This window comes from Tursiops truncatus, chromosome 13 (assembly GCF_011762595.2).
Source record: "Tursiops truncatus isolate mTurTru1 chromosome 13, mTurTru1.mat.Y, whole genome shotgun sequence".
NCBI classification, from domain to species: Eukaryota; Metazoa; Chordata; class Mammalia; order Artiodactyla; family Delphinidae; genus Tursiops; species Tursiops truncatus.
The window spans coordinates 16,796,856-16,813,662 of NC_047046.1; the positions used below are offsets into that span (position 1 = coordinate 16,796,856).

The window sequence follows — 16,807 nt, forward strand, 5'->3', positions numbered from 1 at the left end:
CTCTAGTTGTGGCGAGCGGGGGCTACTCTTCGTTGCAGTGTGCGGTCTTCTCATTGTGGTGGCTTCTCTTGTTGCGGAGCACAGGCTCTAGGCATGCAGGCTTCAGTAGCTGTGGCACGTGGGCTCAATAGTTGCAGCTCATGGGCTCCAGAGCGCAGGCTCAGTAGTTGTGGCACATGGGCTTAGTTGCTCTGCAGCATGTGGGATCTTCCTGGACCGGGGCTCGAACCCATGCCCCCTGCATTGGCAGGCAGATTCTTAACCACTGAGCCGCCAGGGAAGCCCTGTTAATTTTACTCTTGAGGCTAATGATAATGGGCACAAAATTCCTATTTTCATGCAAATTTTATCACTGGCAAATATAACTTTTTTCCCCCTTGAAGTAACAGGCTCACTTCATTCATTTTTGAGAAACTGTCTGCCACACACCCAAGTGTGAATAACTCCATAGTTTGTCCACTAGTCATCCTTCAAGTAAAAATGGAAGGTTCCAAGAAAGAAGTAGCTAGTTCAGCTAGCATTTTAAATGACTGCACAAGTGTTTTTCTTAAGAAAACCAATGGTATTTTATTATATAGCAGAAGTGCTTCATAAGAACTTTTTAAAAGTTAATTGAAGTATAGTTGACTTACAATATATTGGTTTCAGGTGTACAACATAGTGATTCAGTATTTTTATAGATTACACACCATACAAAGTTATAAAATACTGACTACACTCCCTTTGCTATACATTACATCTCTGTGACTTATTTATAACTGCCGGTTTGTACATCTTAATTCCCTTCACCTATTTCGCCCTTTTCTCCCCTGTGGTAACCACTAGTTTGTTCTCTGTATCTGTTTGTTTTGTTATATTCATTTGTTTGTTTGGTTTTTTAGATGCCACATACAGTATTTGTCTTCCTCTGTCTCACTTATTTTACTAAGCAAAACACCCCCAGCAGGTCCATCCTTGTTGTCACAAATGGCAAGATTTCATTCTTTTTTATGGCTGAGTAATATTCCACAGTGTGTGTGTCTATGCATACATACACATGCCCCCACATCTTCTTTATCCATTCATCTGTCAGTGGGCACTTCGGTTACTTCACGTCTTGGCTATTGTAAATAATGCTGCTATGACATTAGGGTGCATTACCTTGTCGAATTAGTGTTTTTGTTTTCTTCAGATAAATACCCAGAAGTGGAACTGCTGGATCATATGATAGTTCTATTTTTAATTTTTTGAGGAACTTCCATACTGTTTTCCACAGTGGCTGCATCAATTTACATTCCCACTGACAGTGCACAAGGGTTCCTTTTTCGCCACATCCTCACCAACTCTTGTTATTTCTTGTCTTTTTGATGATAGCCACTCTGACAGGGGTGAGTGATACCTCACTGTGGTTTTGATTTGTATTTTCCTGATGATTAATGACACTGAGCATCTTTTCATGTGCCTGTTGGCCATCTGTGTATCTTCTTTGGAAAAGAAGGTCCTCTGCCCATTTTTATTTTTATTTTTTATTTTTTTTATTGGTGGTACGCGGGCCTCTCACTGTTGTGGCCTCTCCCGTTGCGGAGCACAGGCTCCGGACGTGCAGGCTCAGCGGCCATGGCTCACGGGCCCAGCCGCTCTACGGCATGTGGGATCTTCCCGGACCGGGGCACGAACCCGTGTCCCCTGCATCGGCAGGCAGACTCCCAACCACTGCGCCACCAGGGAAGCCCTCCTCTGCCCATTTTTTAATCGGGGGCAGAGGACTTTCATTTTATTAGAAAAAAACAAGTGCGCTCAAGGATTGAGATTTAATAAAAGCAATTTTCACTGCTTTGCTCTAAGTGAAACTGCCTTTCTTTTTTTTTAAGCAGTGTGTGCATGGTGGTGAAGAATACAATGATTATTAGTTCAAGTGTGGTGCCACTGCGTTGATTCATGTTACAGCAGCACAGCAATGGTTTTTTTAAATGCGCCACTGCTTTTCACTGCAAGAAAAAAAATGTCAAAATGAAAAAGGCAAACAACTTTATTAGCATTATGAAAATAGTATGACCTTGTAGACTCCCTGAAAGGGTCTGAGTAAACCCCAGTGATCCACAGGCCACAATTTGAGAACTGCTGCCTTATACATTTCCCCACAAGCCCTGGCTATATAAACTGCTAGTATTTTCTCACATGCAATTCTAACACATCACAAACCACCAAGTGTAGCTACAATTTTTTTGTGCTTTGCAAAATACTTGGCTTCAAATACAATATGCAGAAAATGACATATTCCAGGCCTAAGAAATGTTACAATCTTTCTCTTCATGGTGGAATATATTGAAACAGAATTTAATTTGTATTTTTATCAAAAATATTGTCTATCATAAGGTCCACAATAATTCTCTTCCACATTTTTTCTTATTTTAAGGGAAAAAAACAAGTATGTATTCTAAGCATAGTAATGGAACAGGTGTCTCATCAAATAAAATTTTAATAAATTAAATCCATGTTTAAGATACAAAAAGACAGACATTTAAGAAGGTTACAATCTAGTAAAGACACACTGTACAAGGCGGCAGAATGTAATGTTTAATAGAGAAACAAAGTGCTATGGGACCTAAACAAACTTATAAGCTTTTGCACAGAAAAGGAAACCATAAATAAAACGAAAAGCTAACCTATGGACTAAGTTCCCAGTACAATCAAGGCAGCTATGAAGCAAACACTGCATTTCTTCCTACAAGAGATTACGCGGTGCAAGCTCAGGAGCAGACGTTGGGTTGCTTTCCAAATGAGGGTGGGATGGGGTTCGGGGAACCTGGAATTTAAATATGACCTGTGTTATAGTAGCTGCTTAAAATTTTTTTAGCTGCCTTTTGATGAATTAAGGTATGGAAGTTTGCTGCTGTTTCCTATGTGAAAAGCTGTATCAGTAATCAGAATAGCAATATTTACCTGCAACAGTATACCTGCAATATGATGCACTATGTATGTACTATGTATGGATGAATCTCAAATGCATTATGCTCAGAGAAAGAAGGCAGACTCAAAACACTACAAATATATCCCATTTATATGACATTCTAGGAAAGACAAAACTAAAGGGAGAAAAAAGAGACTAATTGCCAGGGGTTGGGGGTGGGAGGAGGGATGATTACAAAAGGGCATAAGGGAACTCTGGGGGGCAATGGAAATGTTCTATTTCTTGACTAAGATGGTCGGTCCAAGACTATGTGTGTTGTCAAAATTCACAGAACTCTACTCCTAAAAAGAGTGAATTTTACTGTTTGTAAATTATACCTTAAGAAATCTGACTTTTAGAAAAGTAGGGGGAAAAGGGATGACTGGCTGATGTATTAAGAACATATTCTGACTTCCCTGGCAGTCCAGCGGTTAAGACTTCACCTTCCAATGCAGGGGGTGAGGGTTCGATCCCTGGTGGGGAGCTAAGATCCCATGTGCCTCGTGGCCAAAAAACCAGAACATAGAACAGAAGCAATGTTGTAACAAATTCAATAAAGACATTAAAAATGGTCCACATCAAAAAAAAATCTTAAAAAAAGAGAACAGATTATAGAAGCAACGTAAGTGTTCAATGACAGATGAATGGATAAAGAAAATGTGGAACATATATATAAAATATATTTCATATAAAAATATATAAAAATAAAATGGACTACTCAGCCATAAAAAAAGAATGAAATTTTGCCATTTGCAACAACATGGATGGACTTGAAGGGTATTATGCTAAGTAAAATAAGTCAGACAGAGAAAGACAAATATTGTATGATACCACTTATATGTGGAATCTAAAAAATACAACTAGTGAATATAACAAAAAAGAAACACAGATATAGAGAACAAACTAGTGGTTAACAGTGGGGAGAGGGAAGGGGAAGAAGGCAGAGGATTAAGAGGTACAAACTACTATGTGTAATATAACTAAGCTACAAGGATATATAGTACAACACGGAATATAGGAATACAGTCAAAAATTTATACTAATTATAAGTGGAATATAACCTTTAAAACTGTGAATCACTATGTTGTACACCTAAAACTTATGTAATATTATACATCAACTATACTAAATAAGTAAATAAATAAATAAATATCAACCTTGGGGTGGGGGGAAAGAACAGATTATAGTGCGGTAACACAGAAGCAGAGAGAACAGGCTACTGTGATAATTCAGGCACAAGATGACAGATGACAGATGACAGATGATGGCTGGCACTGGGGTAAAAGTCATGGTAACGTTGAGAAGTGATCTGATTCTAGTTATATTTTGAAGATAAAGCTCTGCAGAATTTCCTGATAGACTGACCATGGAGCACGAGAGAAAGAGGAGCAAAGGATGACTACCATGGTTTTAGCCCAATCAAGTGGAAAGATGGAGCCACCACCAACAGAGACGGGAAGGCTACAGATGGAACAAGTGGGGGGCGGGGAGGAAGGGGGTTGGGGAGTGGGGATCAGGAACTCAGTTCTAAGTTCTAGTCTGCTGTAAAATAGAGATTATGCCATTACAACTCATAGTTTGTTTCGTTTCAGTAAACATCACTGCATTCTCCATTTCAGTTGGAAGTCCTACTATGCAGACTTTGCTGTGACCCTAGAAGGAAGCCCAGGCATCATATAGTTCTGCTCACTGCAGCTTGATGGGTCTACCAGCTCTCACCCCCAAGTTAAACATGTTCCTCTTTTACAAAAGGGAAAAATGTGTTCACTATCTTTGGCTCCTTTAATCAGGTTCCACTTACACCCCTCTTGAAGAAATTCCTCCATGTTACTATTTCTATATTTCACTCCTTATGTTCAATGTTTATCCCGAAGGAGAGGTTGTATACTTTGGGAATTCATGTCTGAATCACTTATATTTCTGATACAGGTTTTCCTTCCTATTATGGAGTTTTTCATTTCTACTAGTAAAGTGCGTGCTTAATAGAAAAAAAAACAAAACCATTTTGTTCTCATTTCTCCCATCTGTTAGCAGTTCCTCCTAAGTTCTGTAGCTCCTGATCCTTTTTGCGGAGTCTCTCTATTCTCTCCTTTACATTGACTATCATTTTAATCTGAGAGTTGAGAAGAAAGAAAAAGGTACTATACATTCCCACTGAAAGGTTTTCTTCTCTTAAGAGAATGCCAGTGCTGTTTCCTACGGTAGCACTGTCACCTAGAAACCAAAATTCTCAGCTGACATAACATTTCAGGGCTAATCTAATTCCTAGGAAACTACTTGGCACAGTTCAATACACAAAAACCAGCAGTACACTTGCCTTTATACCACCAACAATCTTAACTCTCAAATTGTAAATTCCTAATAGTAATTATAACTCCTTGGCTTTATTGACCATTTAATATGTGTGGGGTGCTGTGCTATGTGCTTTATTTATTTAACAACTTCATTGGAGTACAACTGCTTTACAATGATGTGTTAGTTTCTGCTTTATAACAGAGTGAATCAGCTATACATATACATATATCCCCATATCTCCTCCCTCTTGCGTCTCCCTCCCACCCTCCCTATCCCACCCCTCCAGGTGCTCAAAAAGCACAGCGCTAATCGCCCTGTGCTATGTGGCTGCTTCCCACTAGATATCGATTTTACATTTGGTGGTGTATATATGTCCATGCCACTCTCTCACTTCGTCCCAGCTTACCCTTCCCCCTCCCCGTGTCCTCAAGTCCATTCTCTACATCTGCATCTTTATTCCTGTCCTGCCCCTAGGTTCTTCAGAACCTTTTTTTTTAGATTCCACATATACGTGTTAGCATACGGTATCTGTTTTTTTGACTTACTTGCTGTATGACAGACTCTAGGTCCATCCACCTCACTACAAATAACTCAGTTTCGTTTCTTTTTATAGCTGAGTAATATTCCACTGTATATATGTGCCACATCTTCTTTATCCATTCATCTGTTGATGGACACTTAGGTTGCTTCCATGTCCTGGCTATTGTAAATAGAGCTGCAATGAACATTGTGGTACATGACTCTTTTTGAATTATGGTTTTCTCAGGGTATATGCCCAGTAGTGGGATTGCTGGGTCATATGGTTAGTTTTATTTTTAGTTTTTAGTGATGTTGAGCATCCTTTCATGTGTTTGTTGGCAATCTGTATATGTTCTTTGGAGAAATGTCTATTTAGGTCTTCTGCCCATTTTTGGATTGGGTTGTTTGGTTTTTTTTGATATTGAGCTGCATGAGCTGCTTGTATATTTTGAAGATTAATCCTCTGTCAGTTGCTTCATTTGCAAATATTTTCTCCCATTCTGAGGGTTGTTTTTTCATCTTGTTTTCCTTTGCTGTGCAAAACCTTTTAAGTTTCATTAAGTCCCATTTGTTTATTTTTGTTTTTATTTCCACTTCTCTAGGAGGTGGGTCAAAAGGATCTTGCTGTGATTTATGTCATAGAGTGTTCTGCCTATGTTTTCCTCTAAGAGTCTGATAGTGTCTGGCCTTACATTTAGGTCTTTAATCCATTTTGAGTTTATTTTTGTGTATGGTGTTAGGGAGTGTTCTAATTTCATTCTTTTACATGTAGCTGTCCAGTTTTCCCAGCACCACTTATTGAAGAGGCTGTCTTTTCTCCACTGTACATTCCTGCCTCCTTTATCAAAAATAGGGTGTCTGTATGTGTGTGGGTTTATCTCTGGGCTTTCTATCTTGTTCCATTGATCTGTACTTCTGTTTTTGTACCAGTAACATACTGTCTTGATTACTGTAGTTCTGTAGTATAGTCTGAAGTCCAGGAGCCTGATTTCTCCAGCTCCGTTTTTCTTTCTCAAGATTGCTTTGGCTATTCAGGGTCTTTTGTGTTTCCATACAAATTGTGAAATTTTTTGTTCTAGTTCTGTGAAAAATGCCACTGGTAGCTTGACAGGGATTGCACTGAATCTCTAGACTGCTTTGGGTAGTAGAGTCATTTTCACAATGTTGATTCTTCCAATCCAAGAACATGGTATATCTCTCCACCTGCTTATATCATCTTTAATTTCTTTTATCAGTGTCTTACAGTTTTCTGCATACATACTTTTGTCTCCTTAGATAGGTTTACTCCTAGGTATTTTATTCTTTTTGTTGCAATGGTAAATGGGAGTGTTTCCTTAATTTCTCCTTCAGATTTTTCATCATTAGTGTATAGGAATGCAAGAGACTTCTGTGCATTAATTTTGTATCCTGCCACTTTACCAAATTCATTAATTAGCTCTAGCAGTTTTCTGGTAGCATCTTTAGGATTCTCCATGTATAGTATCATGTCATCTGCAAACAGTGACAGCTTTACTTCTTCTTTTCCGATTTGGATTCCTTTTATTTCTTTTTCTTCTCTGATTGATGTGGCTAAAACTTCCAAAACTATGTTGAATAACAGTGGTGAGAGTGGACAACCTTGTCTTTTTTCTGATCTTAGAGGAAACAGTTTCAGTTTTTCACCATTGAGAACAATGTTGGCTGTGGGTTTGTCATATATGGCCTTCACTATGTTGAGGTAAGTTCCCTCTATGCCTACTTTCTGGAGGGTTTTTATCATAAATGGATGCTGAATTTTGTCAAAAGCTCCTTCTGCATTTATTGAGATGATCATATGGTTTTTCTCCTTCAATCTGCTAACATGGTTTATCACACTGATTGATTTGCATATATTGAAGAATCCTTGCATTCCTAGGATAAACCCCACTTGATCATGGTATATGATCCTTTTAATGTGCTGTTGGATTCTGTTTGCTAGTATTTTGTTGAGGATTTTTACATCTATGTTCATCAGTGATATTGGCCTGTAGTTTTCTTTCTTTGTGACATCCTTGTCTGGTTCTGGTATCAGGGTGATGGTGGCCTTGTAGAATGAGCTTGGGAGTGTTCCTCCCTCTGCTATATTTTGGAAGAGTTTGAGAAGGATAGATGTTAGCTCTTCGCTAAATGTTTGATAGAATTCGCCTGTGAAGCCATCTGGTCCTGGGCTTTTGTTTGCTGGAAGATTTTTATTCACAGTTTCAATTTCAGTGCTTGTGATTGGCCTGTTCATATTTTCTATTTCTTCCTGATTCAGTCTTGGCAGGTTGTGTTTTTCTAAGAATTTGTCCATTTCTTCCAAGTTGTCCATTTTATTGGCATAGAGGTGCTTGTAGTAATCTCTCATGATCTTTTGTATTTCTGCAGTGTCAGTTGTTACTTCTCCTTTTTCATTTCTAATTCTGTTGATTTGAGTCTTCTCCCTTTTTTTCTTCATGCGTCTGGCTAATGGTTAATCAATTTTGTTTATCTTCTCAAAGAACCAGCTTTTAGTTTTATTGGATCTTTGCTATCATTTCTTTCATTTCTTTTTCACTTATTTCTGATCTGATCTTTATGATTTCTTTCCCTGTGCTAACTTTGGGGGGGTTTTGTTCTTCTTTCTCTATTGCTTTAGGTGTAAGGTTAGGTTGTTTGAGATTTTTCTTTTCTTGAGGTAGGATTGTATTGCTATTAACTTCCCTCTTAGAACTGCTTTTGCTGCGTCCCATAGGTTTTGGGTCGTCGTATTTTCATTGTCATTTGTTTCTAGGTATTTTTTTTATTTCCTCTTTGATTTCTTCAGTGATCTCTTGGTTACATAGTAGCGTAGTTTAGCCTCCATGTGTTTGTACTTTTTACAGTTTTTTCCTGTAACTGATATCTAGTCTCATAGTGTTGTGGTCAGAAAAGATACTTGATAAGATCTCAATTTTCTTAAATTTACCAAGGCTTGATTTGTGACCCAAGGTATGATCTATCCTGGAGAAGGTTGCATGAGCACTGAGAAGAAAGTGTATTCTGTTGTTTCTGGATGGAATGTCCTATAAATATCAATTAAGTCCACCTTGTTTAATGTATCATTTAAAGCTTGTGTTTCCTTATTAATTTTCATTTTGGATGATCTGTCTATTGGTGAAAGTGGGGTGTTAAAGTCTCCTACTATGATTGTGTTACTGTCAATTTCCCCTTTTATGGCTGTTAGCATTTGCCTTATGTATTGAGGTACTCCTATGTTGGATGCATAAATATATACAATTGTTATATCTTCTTCTTGGATTGATCCCTTGATCATCATGTAGTGTCCTTCTTTGTCTCTTATAATAGTCTTTATTTTAAAGTCTATTTTGTCTGATATGAGAATTGCTACTCCAGCTTTCTTTTGATTTCCATTTGCATGGAATATCTTTTTCCATCCCCTCACTTTCAGTCTGTATGTGTCCCCAGGTCTGAAGTGGGTCTCTTTAGACACTGTATATATGGGTCTTGTTTTTGTATCCATTCAGCCAGTCTATGTCTTTTGGTTGGAGCATTTAATCCATTTACGTTAAAGGTAGTTATCGATATGTATGTTCCTATTACCATTTTCTTAATTGTTTTGGGTTTGTTATTATAGGTCTTTTCCTTCTCTTGTGTTTCTTGCCTAGAGAAGTTCCTTTAGCATTTGCTGTAAAGCTGGTTTGGTGGTGCTGAACTCTCTCAGCTTTTGCTTGTCTGTAAAGGTTTTAATTTCTCCGTAATATCTGAATGAGATCCTGGCTGGGTAGAGTAATCTTGGTTGTAGGTTTTTCCCTTTTAACACAGTTTAAATATGTCCTGCCAGTCCCTTCTGGCTTGCAGAGTTTCTGCTGAAAGATCAGCTGTTAACCTTACGGGGATTCCCTTGTATATTATTTGTTGTTTTTCCCTTGCTGCTTTTAATATTTTTTCTTTAATTTTTGATAGTTTGATTAATATGTTTCTTGGCATGTTTTTCCTTGGATTTATCCTCTATGGGACTCTCTGTGCTTCCTGGACTTGATGAACTATTTCCTTTCCCATATTAGGGAAGTTTTCAACTATAATCTCTTCAAGTATTTCCTCATTCCCTTTCTTTTTCTCTTCTTCTGGGACCCCTATAATTCGAATGTTGGTGCGTTTAATGTTGTCCCAGAGTCTCTGAGACTGTCCTCAATTCTTTTCATTCTTTTTTCTTTGTTTTGCTCTAGAGTAGTTATTTCCACTATTTAATCTTCCAGGTCACTTATACGTTCTTCTGCCTCAGTTATTCTGCTCTTGATTCCTTCTACAGAATTTTTAATTTCATTTATCGTGTTGCTCATCATTGCCTGCTTGCTCTTTAGTTCTTCTAGGTCCTTGTTAAATGTTTCTTGTATTTCCTCCATTCTATTTCCAAGATTCTGGATCATCTTTACTATCATTACTCTGAATTCTTTTTCAGGTAGACTGCCTATTTCCTCTTCATTTGTTAGGTCTGGTGGGTTTTTACCTTGCTCCTTTATCTGCTGTGTGTTTCTCTGTCTTCTCATTTTGCTTATCTTACTGTGTTTGGGGTCTCCTTTTTGCAGGCTGCAGTTTCATCGTTCCCATTGTTTTTGGTGTCTGCCTCCAGTGGCTAAGCTTGGTTCAGGGGGTTGTGTAGGCTTCCTGGTGGAGGGGACCAGTGCCTGTGTTCTGGTGCATGAGGCTGGATCTTGTCTTTCTGAAGGCCAGGACCACATCTGGTGGTATGTTTTGGGGTGTCTGTGACCTTATTATGATTTTAGGTAGCATCTGTGCTAATGGGTGGGGTTGTGTTCCTGTCTTGCTAGTTGTTTGGCATAGGGTGTCCAGCAGTGGAGCTTGCTGGTCATTGAGTGGAGGTGGGTCTTAGCGTTGAGATGGAGTTCTCTGGGAGAGCTTTCACCATTTGATATTATGTGGTAACAGGAGGTCTCTGGTGGACCACTGTCCTGAACTTGGCTCTCCCACCTCAGAGGCACAGGTCTGACACCTGGCCAGAGCACCAAGACCCTGTCAGCCACACGGCTCAGAAGAAAAGGGAGAAAAAAAAGAAAGAAAGAAAAAAAAAAAAGAAAAGAAAAGGAAGTTATTAAAATCAAAAAATTTAAAAATCATTAAAAAAAATAAAGAAAGAGAGCAACCAAACCAAAAAACAAATCTACCAATGATATCAAGCACTATACAAAAAAAAAAAGACAGCCAGAACCCTAGGACAAATGGTAAAAGCAAAGCTATACAGACAAAATCACACAAAGAAGCATACACATACACACTCACAAAAAGAGAAAAAGGAAAAAATATCTATATAAAAAAAAAGTGAGCAACCAAATCAATAAACAAATCTACCAATGATAATAAACTCCAAATACTAAACTAAGATAAACATAAAACCAGAACCAAATTAGATGCAGAAAGCAAACCCCAAGTCCACAGTTGCTCCCAAAGTCCACTGCCTCTATTTTGGGATGATTCGTTGTCTACTCAGGTATTCCAGAGATGCAGCGTACATCAAGTTGATTGCTGAGATTTAATCTGCTGCTCCTGAGGCTGCTGGGAGAGATTTCCCTTTCTCTTCTTTGTTCGCACAGCTCCTGGGGTTCAGCTTTGGATTTGGCCCCACCTCTGTGCGTAGGTGGTCGCCTTTTGCCATCTGTTCTTCGCTCACACAGGATGGGGTTAAAGGAGCAGCTGATTAAGCGGCTCTGGCTCACTCAGGCGGGGGGAGGGAGGGGTACGGAATGCAGGGGGAGCCTGCAGCAGCAGAGGCCAGCTTGACGTTGCAACAGCCTGAGGCATACCATGTGTTCTCCTGGGGAAGCTGTCCCTGGATCACGGGACCCTGGCAGTGGCGGGCTGCACAGGCTCCCAGGAGGGGAGGTGTGGATAGTGACCTGTGCATGCACACAGGCTTCTTGGTGGCTGCAGTAGCAGCCTTAGCGTCTCATGCCCGTCTCTGGGGTCCGCGCTGATAGCCACGGCTCGCGCCCGTCTCTGAATTCTCTCTCCTCACACACCCAGAAACAACATTCTCTTGCCTCTTGGATAGGTCCAGACTTTTTCCCGGACTCCCTCCCGGCTAGCTGTGGTGCACTAGGCCCCTTCAGGCTGTGTTCACACAGCCAACCCCAGTCCTCTCCCTGAGGTCTGACCTCCGAAGCCTGAGCCTCAGCTCCCAGCCCCCACCCATCCCGGCAGGTGAGTAGACAAGCCTCTCAGGCTGGTGAGAGCTGGTTGGCAGCGATCCTCTGTGCAGGAATCTCTCCGCTTTGCCCTCTGCACCCCGGTGGCGGCGCTCTCCTCTGTGACTCCGAAGCTTCCCCCCCTCCGCACCCACACCCCCGCCCCTGTCTCCGCCAGTGAAGGGGCTTCCTAGTGTGTGGAGACCTTTCCTCCTTCACAGCTCCCTCCCACTGGTGCAGGTCCCGTCCCTATTCTTTTGTCTCTGTTTTTTCTTTTTTCTTTTGCCCTACCCAGGTACGTGGGGAGTTTCTTGCCTTTTGGGAAGTCTGAGGTCTTCTGCCAGCGTTCAGTAGGTGTTCTGTAGGAGTTGTTCCACATGTAGATGTATTTCTGATGCATTTGTGGGGAGGAAGGTGATCTCCATGTCTTACTACTCCGTCATCTTGAAGGTCTCCCCTGTGCTATGTGCTTTAAATAAATCAGCCCATTTAATACTCAAAATAATCCTGTGACAAAGTTATCATTACTGTTATTCCTATTTTACACATGCAAAGATAGCATTCAATTTAAGGTAACATTCATAAAAACGGGAGGTATTATGTCAACCTTAGAAATAAAATAAGCAAGCACCAAGTACCTAAAATTTGGTTTGAATGTCCAATATTTAGGCAGTATACTAAGGAGTATGGCATTTAATTAATCCCCAAAGGATCATGAGAGATCGGTTTCTGCCTTATACTATTATTTCCTGGCTCTAACATTAAAAAAAAAAAAAAAGAAAAAAAAATAGAGGCATGCCCCTCTTAAAGTGGATCATATGAAAATGTCAAGTTGCTCTCATAGCAGTTCAGAGCTCACTATACTATACAGGCAACTTGTTGCCACGCTGTTGTTTAACATTAGATATCTGAACTACAAGGAAGACTCTTTTAAAAGTGTTTGGGACAGATGTTTCACTGAGCCCTTCCGAAGTATAAGGAATGCTTTATGCACTACATCAGCCCTATGGGGATATGGTGATAACTCACAGCTCCTGACCTCAAGATTACAATCTAAGCGGGAAGAGAAAACACACATAAACAACTCTAAATGAACCAGAAAGACAACTAAAATTCAGTAAAAGGAACAGACAGCTACAGGAGAGGAGGAAGAGACTACTTCCAATTGCAGAGTTCAAATTAGCCTCTTCTGAAGACGTGACATTTGAGTTGTTCTTGAAACATGAGTAGGATCTGGATATGTGGAATCCAACAGGGAGAACATTCACAAGCAAAGGATACAAGACGAATGATGGCATAATGACAAAGAAGTATGGGGTGTGCTAAGTACTTGGAGGTTACTTGGAGCACGGGGACCAGAAAGGAAATAGAGGAAAAGAAGCCTGGTCAGGTTGGTTAGGCTGGGCGCAGACAGGCCTTAAAAAAGGGAGAGAGACTAGGAGAGAGTCTAGACAGGAAGAATATCCGAATCATTTTAAGAGGTAGAAGAGAAGTAGAATGGACAGCATTTGGCAGCTGACTTGGTATAGCAGAGCAAGAGAGAAATAGGAGTGAAGCTGGGTAAATAAGAAGGTGGTAGTACAGTAACAAAAATAATAAGAGTGTGGTGCAAAGGAGGAGAAACGAATGCATGCGAGAAGGGACAGGGAAGAGAGTTGCTCTTTATATACTGAGCTTCAAGTGATAGAGAGATCTATAAGCGGTGAGATCCACTTTTGTTTTATACAACTAAAGTGGGCTGCAAACGTGGGGCCAGAGCTCAGGATTGAGATTTCATTTTAACATACACACAAATATGAAAGGTGACTGTAAATTTGCACAGCACTGACCTTCAAAGACTCAGAATAAATGTGTCAAGGATCAGACACTTTCACTTATATTCTCCTTTAATCCTAATGAGATAATACTTATTTCACAAGATTACTTATCACCATTTCCTGAAATTTTAATATTTGGCCTATAAATTCTTCCTAGCTAATGAGTTCACTAGTTGTGATTAACATAACCAGTTTACGTTAATCACAATCTGGAATGCAGAAACAAAGGAAACTTCACGAGACTGAGTTTTAAAAGTCTTCAGTTCATAACAGGCAACCAAGCTAGCATGAGAATCTTTCTGTTCATTTTCAGCACAATCACCTGTGCTAACCAATTTCAAGGCAACTGTGCCAACGTTAATAAGGGGGCCACAGAGTAGTGAGAGGGGCTCAGTGGTCCAGAAGTCTTCTCAGTCATCTCCAACAGGGGTTGTGAGTGGGGTGGTGGGTGAGGATCCTGCCCTCTGAAGCACCCTTTGAGAGACTGCCTGAAAGACGGACAGATGGGCCATGACAGCTTCCTCCTGGACACCTAACATTCAGGAGGTGGGAAGCAAAAGAGGACCATGGATGTTGCCTAAGAAGGAGAAGTTAGAAATGTCTACTAAAACAAGGAAAGACATTTTCCCCCATTGTCTATGTCTTGATACTTCTTTCTGCAATTTTAAATTCATTCTCCTTTCCTATCACAGTGAATATGGATCAGCTGAGCTATTCTCACCGTTATGAATGGTATGAAAAGCACTAAATGAAGGTCTTGAACCACTCTGGTTTAACCAAAGATAAAAACAACCTTTGTGCTTCCCTTTCTGTAATTCTATATTTCATTAACAAATAATAAAACAAGTGTTCACCTGTGTGCACCGTGGGTAAAATGTGCCAAAAATACGCAGTAATAAATCTTCCACACCATCACATGGAATCTGATGCATCTTATTAAAAAAGTGTAAGCCTCTAATTACTGAAACCTATGTTTCAGAATCACAATACTTTAGAGATGGAAGAGAACCCACCCACATGCATTTTACAGCTATAGAAAAATGAGGTTCAGTAAACCTATGTTTCAGAATCACAATACTTTTGAGATGGAAGAGAACCCATCCACATTTATTTTACAGCTATAGAAAAATGAGGTTCGGGCAGCTTACCTAGCTTGCTGTCTGTAACATTCTCTCCTTGTTTTGAACTTCTGTGTTATCACCTTGGTATTACATAACAGCTATTTGTGAACATCTTATTAGCCCCGTGGGACCACAATCTCCTGGAAAATAGGGACCCTGTTCTAACTTTCTTTTAATGATGTCTAACAGAGTGTCCCATGTATAGAGAGTGCATAGTAAATGTCTATGAAATCAGTTACCACTCAGAAAGGAAGGAGGAAAGGAAACTCTCAGCCAAATAACATATTGTTCTAAAGCTCAGAGTGAAAGGTCATTTCTGTATTGGCAACCACACTATACCTAATCATCCCCATGATTTATTAAAGGCTCTCTAAGCATGTAGCCCTCACTGAGCACTAGCTCTTGAGTTACCTCTCATTCCACAAATTCTATGAAAGCTCATTCCTTACAATATAATAGATGATCAAGAATTTTTCCGGCAAAGTTCAGAATCTCTAACCTTTAACCCATTCTACTGCCACTCTCAAACAAAACAAAGGAAATGTAACATTTGATAGTCAAAAAAGGCTTAAGAGAAAAATGCTCTTCTGGTTTCAAATCCTTAGCTGAAATGAGTATCTCCTTCCTTCTACAATCTTATTCCCTCTTAAGAGATCTTTTCTATGAAGTTGAAAATATCTTGAAAAACAATATCCTTACACCCTACCTAAAAAAGCTTAATGAAAGGAGGAAAATCTGTACGGTCTCTTAAAGTTAGTAATATAGAAAGCTGGAACTATGTATACAAAGCCCCTGCTATTGTAAGATCACGAGAAAACAGCTAGCCTGGGAAAATAAAAGAGAGGTGAACCATTCCTAACATCTTAACAGACACTTCAAGCAACCACTTGTTCTACAAATACCACAGGCCCCTTGGGAATCCTCAGATCTGGTTGCTAACTTGAACTCAGCAACTTGCCTTGCAAAGGAACTGTTCTCTGCACACACCTGCTGCGCCTCCCATCAAGACGCAGAGTCTGTTTCCCCTCTCCCTCGAACCTTGGTTACCCATGTGATTGCTCCAACCAACAGACTACTACAGGAGTAAGACTGTGCCAGTTCTGGGCCTAGGTCAAAAGAGACTCGGCAGCTTCCATTTGTGCCTTCTTGGAACCCTGAGCTGGCATGTAAAAAAAAGAGAAGTCCAGGCTCTACTGCTAGAAGCAAGAGGCCACGTGGAGAGAGAGGCCCTGGAGGAGGAGCACTTCGACACCCTAACAGAAAGCCAGCACCGAGGCTCCAGGCATGCGACGTGAGACTACACTGGATTCTCCAGTCCCAGTAGAGTCCAGCAGATACCACATGGAGCAAAGATAAACAATCCCAACTGAGCCTTGCCCCAACTGCAGATCCACAGACAAATACACATGAGCAAATACACTATTTCTGAAAGGAGAGAATTTAGAAATGGCAGGCAGTGGCTGCCTGTGGTTAGGAATGAGACTGAGAGTGGCAGCTCAGCATGGAGAGGAAGGTGGGTATGGGGTATGCTCATAAAAGGGCAATATGAGGGGTACTTTTAGTGTTAGTCCTGCTCACTACCTTGACTTGGTGGTGGATGCAAACACCCACAGGTGATAAAACTGTACACACCTTAACACACACACGTGCACACACACCCGTGCAAGTAAAATTGGTGAAATCTGAATAAGATCAGTGGATTATATCAATGCCAATATCCTGTGATATTACACTAGAGTTTTGCAAACCTTACCAGTGGGCAAAGGATACACAGCAATCTCTCCATATAACTTTCTTTTCTTTCTTTCTTTTTTTTTTTAACCGCTGCATGCGAATCTACAATTATCTCAATTAAATTTAATGTCAATTAAAAATGGTTATTTTAAGCTATGAGATTTTGAGGTAGGCTGTTATACAGTAATAGATGTGACACAAAGTAGTAATACT

General features: G+C 40.1%; 1 protein-coding gene across 5 annotated transcripts in view; it reads right to left on the minus strand.

Moving 5' to 3' along the window:
• Nucleotides 1–16,807, minus strand: part of SPPL3 (signal peptide peptidase like 3) — a 122,064-nt gene that overhangs the window by 52,063 nt on the left and 53,194 nt on the right. Inside the window, exon 2 of one of the 5 annotated variants that reach the window (XR_012325206.1) lies at nucleotides 5,770–12,391. The exons of the other annotated variants lie outside the window; for them this stretch is intronic. The gene's annotated coding sequence lies outside the window, so the exon portion shown is untranslated. The remainder of the gene's footprint in view (nucleotides 1–5,769; nucleotides 12,392–16,807) is intronic. 5 annotated transcript variants of the gene reach the window in all.